Source organism: Lampetra fluviatilis, chromosome 5 (assembly GCF_964198595.1).
Source record: "Lampetra fluviatilis chromosome 5, kcLamFluv1.1, whole genome shotgun sequence".
Lineage (NCBI taxonomy): Eukaryota > Metazoa > Chordata > Hyperoartia > Petromyzontiformes > Petromyzontidae > Lampetra > Lampetra fluviatilis.
In genome coordinates this window covers 24,474,027-24,480,026 of record NC_136279.1, presented here as the reverse complement: position 1 = coordinate 24,480,026, position 6,000 = coordinate 24,474,027, and the positions used below count along the sequence as shown (strand labels likewise).

The 6,000-nt window shown below is 53.7% G+C and overlaps 1 protein-coding gene across 8 annotated transcripts in view; it reads right to left on the bottom strand.

Moving 5' to 3' along the window:
* Positions 1-2,963: 2,963 nt before the first annotated feature.
* TEDC1 (tubulin epsilon and delta complex 1) overlaps positions 2,964-6,000 on the bottom strand; it is a 90,639-nt gene continuing 87,602 nt past the window's right edge. For all 8 annotated transcript variants that reach the window (XM_078857252.1, XM_078857255.1, XM_078857253.1 and 5 more), the window contains one exon: positions 2,964-3,372. The gene's annotated coding sequence lies outside the window, so the exon portion shown is untranslated. The remainder of the gene's footprint in view (positions 3,373-6,000) is intronic.

Genomic DNA, 6,000 nt, shown 5'->3' with positions numbered 1-6,000 from the left:
CAAGCGCACGTGTGCGGAGACTTTTATATATAAGATTTTGGTGATTTTGAAAAGTTTTGGTTTAGCCATGTTTGTTTTTGTAGTACAGAGTTAGCCTGATAACTTTAATCTACATTGTCTTATGGTTGTTATTGTTTGACTTGCATCCCACTGGGATTTTTGCACACAGCGTTGAAATATGGTGTTTTTTTCTGAAAGACTGCTGTTTTTTCATGGATTTTTCTGTTGTGTGTAGTCACTTTAAGATGTTTCTTGTTCATGTTTTTGTTTTGTTGCGGTTGCACCCGAGTCAAGAGCCGCATGGCTCACAGGGTTATACCAAATAAATGAAACTGAAACGGAAACTATTAGAGGCGATGGCGTGTGCACCCGACACCAACTGCAATGGGGATGCATGATGTGACTGTGTCGGCGGAGTGTGTGATGTATCGCGACCTGCCTTTCGACCCAGAGGAGCGGAGGCCGGCAGGGCGGAGGACGGCGAAGCCGGGAAAAACTGCCCCAAATCAGCACGGCAGCCCCTGGAGATGTGGCCCGGTAGGCCACACCTAAAGCAGGTAATGGGGCCCCGCCATGGCGGAGGCAAGGTCCCCCCCCCCCCCGCTCGTCCCGTCATCGTCCTGCTCCGACACTCCCCCACTGGATATAACCACCCGATGCACAGAGCCAAGGAGACTCTTGATGCTCCTGGTTGCCCTCTTCTCCGGGAAATCCAGCCCCGACCGCCACCCCGGCACGTTGCCGCAGGTTACAGTGGGCCTGGATGCATCGGGCTACCTGAATTGAGGACAGGCCGTCTTCCTCTGTGGCCGGCAAAAAAACGTTCATTTCCTGAACCAGCACCAACAGATTCTCTAGCACCAGATAATCCAGTCCTGCACGCTCCATCCTTGGGTACGCATCCTGGGCCAGCGACAGTAGTGTGCTGCGGAAGGCGAGGGGTATTTCTGTCTCCCCCCAACTCCGCATCACGAATTTCCTCCGCGCGTTGGATGGCAGGTTAAAAATTGCCACCAACTCGGCGTATGCTTGACGCAGTATCGTTCTGTTCACCTTGGGAATGGAAAAAAAATTCCGCCAAGGCTGCGTTGTCCAGCGCGGTGGGAAGAATACGTAGCGCCTCCGCATCGGACCACCCCGCGAGCTTGCAAGTGGTGGCGAATCGCCACTGTGCGAGGGAAGGCGCCCCTGGACGAGCCATCAGCGGCAGGTTAATTTTGGTGGGACTCGATACCCGCCCTTGGTTGGCAGTGATGGCGGAGTCGCCCGTTCGCTTCCCCCGATTGGCAGCCCCCTCCACCGGCTCTTCCTGGTAGAATAGGCTGCTACCCCTAATTTAATTGTCTACCAATCTCCCGGCACACGCTACAGTGACTCATTCAATGTCACTACACATGTGTAATAAAGATCGTGGAAGCGACTTCTGGAATCAGGGTCTTTATTTGTCTTCAGTTCACAACTCTCTTCATATAAATTCCACTCCTGTCTTACTCCTTCACGCTGTTAGAGAGAGACTCTTGCTGCCACGTGGCAGACCTGGACCCCCGCTCCTGCATGGCCTCACCCTTCGTTCGTTCCAGATCTGACCACGTGTTGCCCGTCTCCACCCCTTTTAATACCCTGGTCACGTGGTACCTTTCCACCAGTCCTAGTTAACCTCCATGGAATCTTCCAGATTCCATCGTACGATCCCAGGACCACGCCCCTGACTCGTCCCCCCATTGGCTGTGACTAAAGCCAGCAGATCCAATCATCTCTTCCCAGATGTCACCTTCCCATTACGTCAGGGCCACGCCCCTAGACCTCTCCCCATTGGCTATGGGCCAGGACCGGTAGAGCCAATCATCGTAACGAGGTGTGATCAATCAACCACCCGGATATACCTTCACATTACACATGCATGGATTATTCGTTGGACGTGCTGTCGGGTGCTAGTTTTTTTAACGTTAGTCTTGCTGTCGGGATTTTGGAAATGACCCTTGGATGAGTGGTCTAAACCAAAAACTGAATTTCTTACGCCTTGCGGACTGTATCAGTTCAATTGTCTCCCGATAGGGTTACATTCGGTGCCTGCCACGTTACAGAGGCTCATGGAGTTGGTTCTAGCAGGATTGCAATGGGACTCGTGCCTCATTTATTTGGATGATGTTATCGTGTTCGGTCGTACGTTCGAGGAGCATTTGCAACGGTTGCGTACGGTGTCATCCAGGGTACGTTGTGGTAATTTGAAATTGAAACCTGTTAAATGTAATCTATTGAAAACCTCAGTACGGTACTTGGGGCACATTGTGAGCGGTTCCGTAACAGCTATGGACCCTGACAAAATGGTGTGTGTGCGGGATTGGCCAACCCCAAAGTCTGTGGGTGAAGAGCACAGTTTTGTCGGGTTCGCGTCCTATTACTGACGGTTCATTCCACGTTTTGCGACCATTGCAAAGCCCTTGCATGTGTAATAAAGCTCGTTGAGGCGACTTCTGGAATTCGTCTTTTATTCCACTTATCTTACAGTTACTCCACGCTACTGATAGGCAGCGTGAAGGGACAGATATAGAGAGAGAGAGACGCACTGCCACGTGGCAACTCGGAGCCCCGCTCCCGCGTGGCCTCCCCCCTCTGTTCGTTCCCGTTCTGACCACGTGTCGTTCGTCTCCACCCCTATTTAATACCCGGGTCACGTGGTACGTTTCCGCCAATCCTCGTTAGCCTGCATGGAATCTTCCAGGCTCCCTCGTCATCTCCCGGGACCACGCCCCTGACTCATCTCCCCATTGGCTGTGGCCAAAGCCAGCAGAACCAATCCTTATAGCTGTCACCATTCCATCACGTCAGGGCCATGCTCCCAGGCTTCCCCCCATTGGCTGTAAACCAGGACCGGCAGAGCCAATCACCATGACGAGTTGTGATACGTCAGTAAGCCGGATATATCCTCATATTACATCACCCCCCCCCCCCCCCCCCGGTGTAAAAAGTCAGCCGTCTCGGCTGAGAAAAGGGTGACAAGCCGAATCCAATTTGGATAAATATTAGGGCGTCTGAGACGCATTAACAAGGTAAGGGGAGAGAGCAGGCGTCTACGCGCCAAGGAATTAAAAACATTAACAACAGACATACATTAGGGCGCCCCTGTAGCGCAGTAACAACAGGGTAACAGACCGCAAGGCAATCATTACTAACGAAATGGAAGAGATTTCGACCGCGTACGCGACGCAGGACCCTCTTCGCTTTTCGCGCATGATGGCCTCGCCGCCCGATCTGCAGGAGGTGGTTGCCGTGGAGAAGAAGAAGAAAAATGTTCGGTTCCGGTCGTATCTGGGGTAGGTCCCGTTGGAGGAGGGACGTCCGGGGTCTCGTTGTTCCTCAAAACCTGTTCATCTGCGGGGGGTACAACACAGCCCAGCTGAGGATCGACAGGCGAGGCAAGTGGCACATTCGGCACGCCAGACCCTGGCAGGTCAACAAGTGGAGATGAGAGGCCAGCACGCGGGTCAATGTAGGGTTTGAGTCGCGACGAATGGACATACCAACGACGTTGGCCGTACTGGATGCGAACACTCTGGGGGTTCCGAATGTCCACCAGCCTCACAGGCTCCCGCCAAGGCCTGTGCAGTTTAGGGGACGTTCCCACTGGCACCTGAGGGCAATGGAGCCATGCCAGATCGCTAACCGACCAAGGCATTTCAGTTCGCGATCGACGCGCATACCTCTCGTTCCTTGCCTGCGTACGGGCCGTCGCACATCTGGCGGCCTCTCGCGCCTCTGTAACCCATTTAAGCGAGTCCCGTACGTGATCAGGCAAGGAAGGGGACGGTTGTTTACCCGCCGTACCCAGTTGCACATCAATAGGCGGTACATTCTCACGGCAATACATCAGGAAAAATGGGGAATATCCTGTGGACGCGTGCGGAACCATGCGGTATGCCGCCAGGACGCCCGGTATGTGCAAGTCCCAATCGGTTTGTTTTTCACTTACCGTGTGACAAAGCATGGCCGAAAGGGTGCGGTTAAACCGTTCCACCATGCTATCTGTTTGCGGATGGTAAGGGGAAGTGCGGATTTTCTTTGTGCCCAGCGCAGTGCTTACATCCTTGAGCAATTTGGAGGAGAAGTTACGTTCCTGATCCGTGAGCAGCCCTTCGGGTGCTCCTTTATCCATGACGTAACCATTTAAGAAAGCCTCGGATGATGGACGCGGCAGTTTGGTCAGGCAGAGGCCAGGCCATAGGCCATCGAGAAAAATATTCAACCCCGACCAAAAGGTATTTGTTTCCCCTAGCCGATGGAGGGAACGGGTCCCGGATGTCCAGAGCAACCAGTTCATTGATACGAGATACCTCAATCGAACGTAGTGGCGGAACATAATGTTGCCGAGGCGGTTTCCTCTTCGCACAATCATGGCATGACCGGACAAAGTCAGTGACATCTGACGTCATGCCGGGCCAAAAGAAATCCTGCTGCATTGCGGCCAACGTTTTCTGCACACCGAGGTGCATCAATTTGTCAGCGTGCAGAGTGTGGAGCAGGTCGTGGTGAAGGGATGTCGGCACGACCAGGCATGAACGGTCAGACAATCCATCAGTACACATCAATAGTCCCGCCTGGCCCCGGAACATCTGCCATTTCCATCCCGCCAAATGAGCTCTCGGTTTCCCGATCAGTTCCGCAGCGGAGCCAGAGAGGCATCGGCCTCCTGCTCGTGTAGCCACACCGAGTGCGGCAAACGCAGTGTATCGTCGGCGCCAACGGGTACCTCCTGGCGTTCATCGTTCGACATTGCCCCCATAACCGGACAGGGCGAGGTAGGCAGCGCTGCACAGCGGAGCGTACCCGTCAGACAGGCGCAGGGAGGAGTGGGTGGCAACCTGGAGAGAGCGTCCGCGTTGGCATGGCGAGTACCCTTGCGGTACGTGATATCGAAGGAAAATTCCTGTAACGATTCCAACCACCGAGCCAATTGGCCCGATGGTTGGTCCAATTTCAACGAATATTGCAAGGCTACGTGGTCAGTGTGCACGAGGGATTTCCTTCCATACAGGTACGGCCGGTACTGGCGAACAAAATGTACGATCGCTAACAGTTCCCGTCGCGTCACGCAATATCGCGTTTCGGCAGGGGACAGAACCCTGCTGCCGTATGCCACCACTCGCTCGACTCCATCTTTCCGTTGCGACAAAACGGCTCCTATGCCGATATCACTAGCATCCGTGTCAAGGATGAACGGCTGGGAAAAGTCTGGGTAGTCGAGCATAGGCGCCGTGGCGAGGTGATCCCGAAGAGATTGAAAAGAGCGTTCTTCTTCCGGGCCACATTTAAATCTCTGATTTTTCACCGTCAGAACATGCAGTGGCTTAGCCAGTGTCGCGAAGTTCTTAACAAAACGGCGATAGTAGGATGCAAACCCAATAAATCGCCGTACGTCGCCCACTGAAGTGGGTGTGGGCCACTCTCGGACACACTCTGTTTTCTGAGGGTCCGTGGACACGCCGTCCGAACTGACGATGTGACCCAAGTATCGGACGGACTGTTGCAAAAGGTGGCATTTCTTTGGTTAAAATTTTAGGTCAGCCGAGCGCATCCGCTGAAAGACAGTCTCTAGGCGTTGGAGGTGTTCCTCGAACGTGCGGCTGAATATGATGATATTGTCGAAATATATGAGGCATGTTTCCCACTGCAGCCCCGCCAGCACCAGTTCCATCAGGCGTTGGAACGTCGCCGGTGCCGCATTCAAGCCCATAGGTAAACGGTTAAACTCAAAGAGGCCTTGTGGCGTGCGGAACGCCGTTTTTGGTTTTGACGCGTCATCGAGGGGAAGCTGCCAAAACCCAGACGACAGGTCGAGGGTGGAGAAAAAATTAGTCCCTGACAAAGCGTCCAATGAGTCGTCCATCCGTGGCAAGGGGTATGCGTCTGCCACGGATATCTTATTCAATCGGCGGAAATCCACACAAAACCTCGTCCCACCATCTTTTTCTTAACGAGCACCACCGACGCGCCCCAAGGACT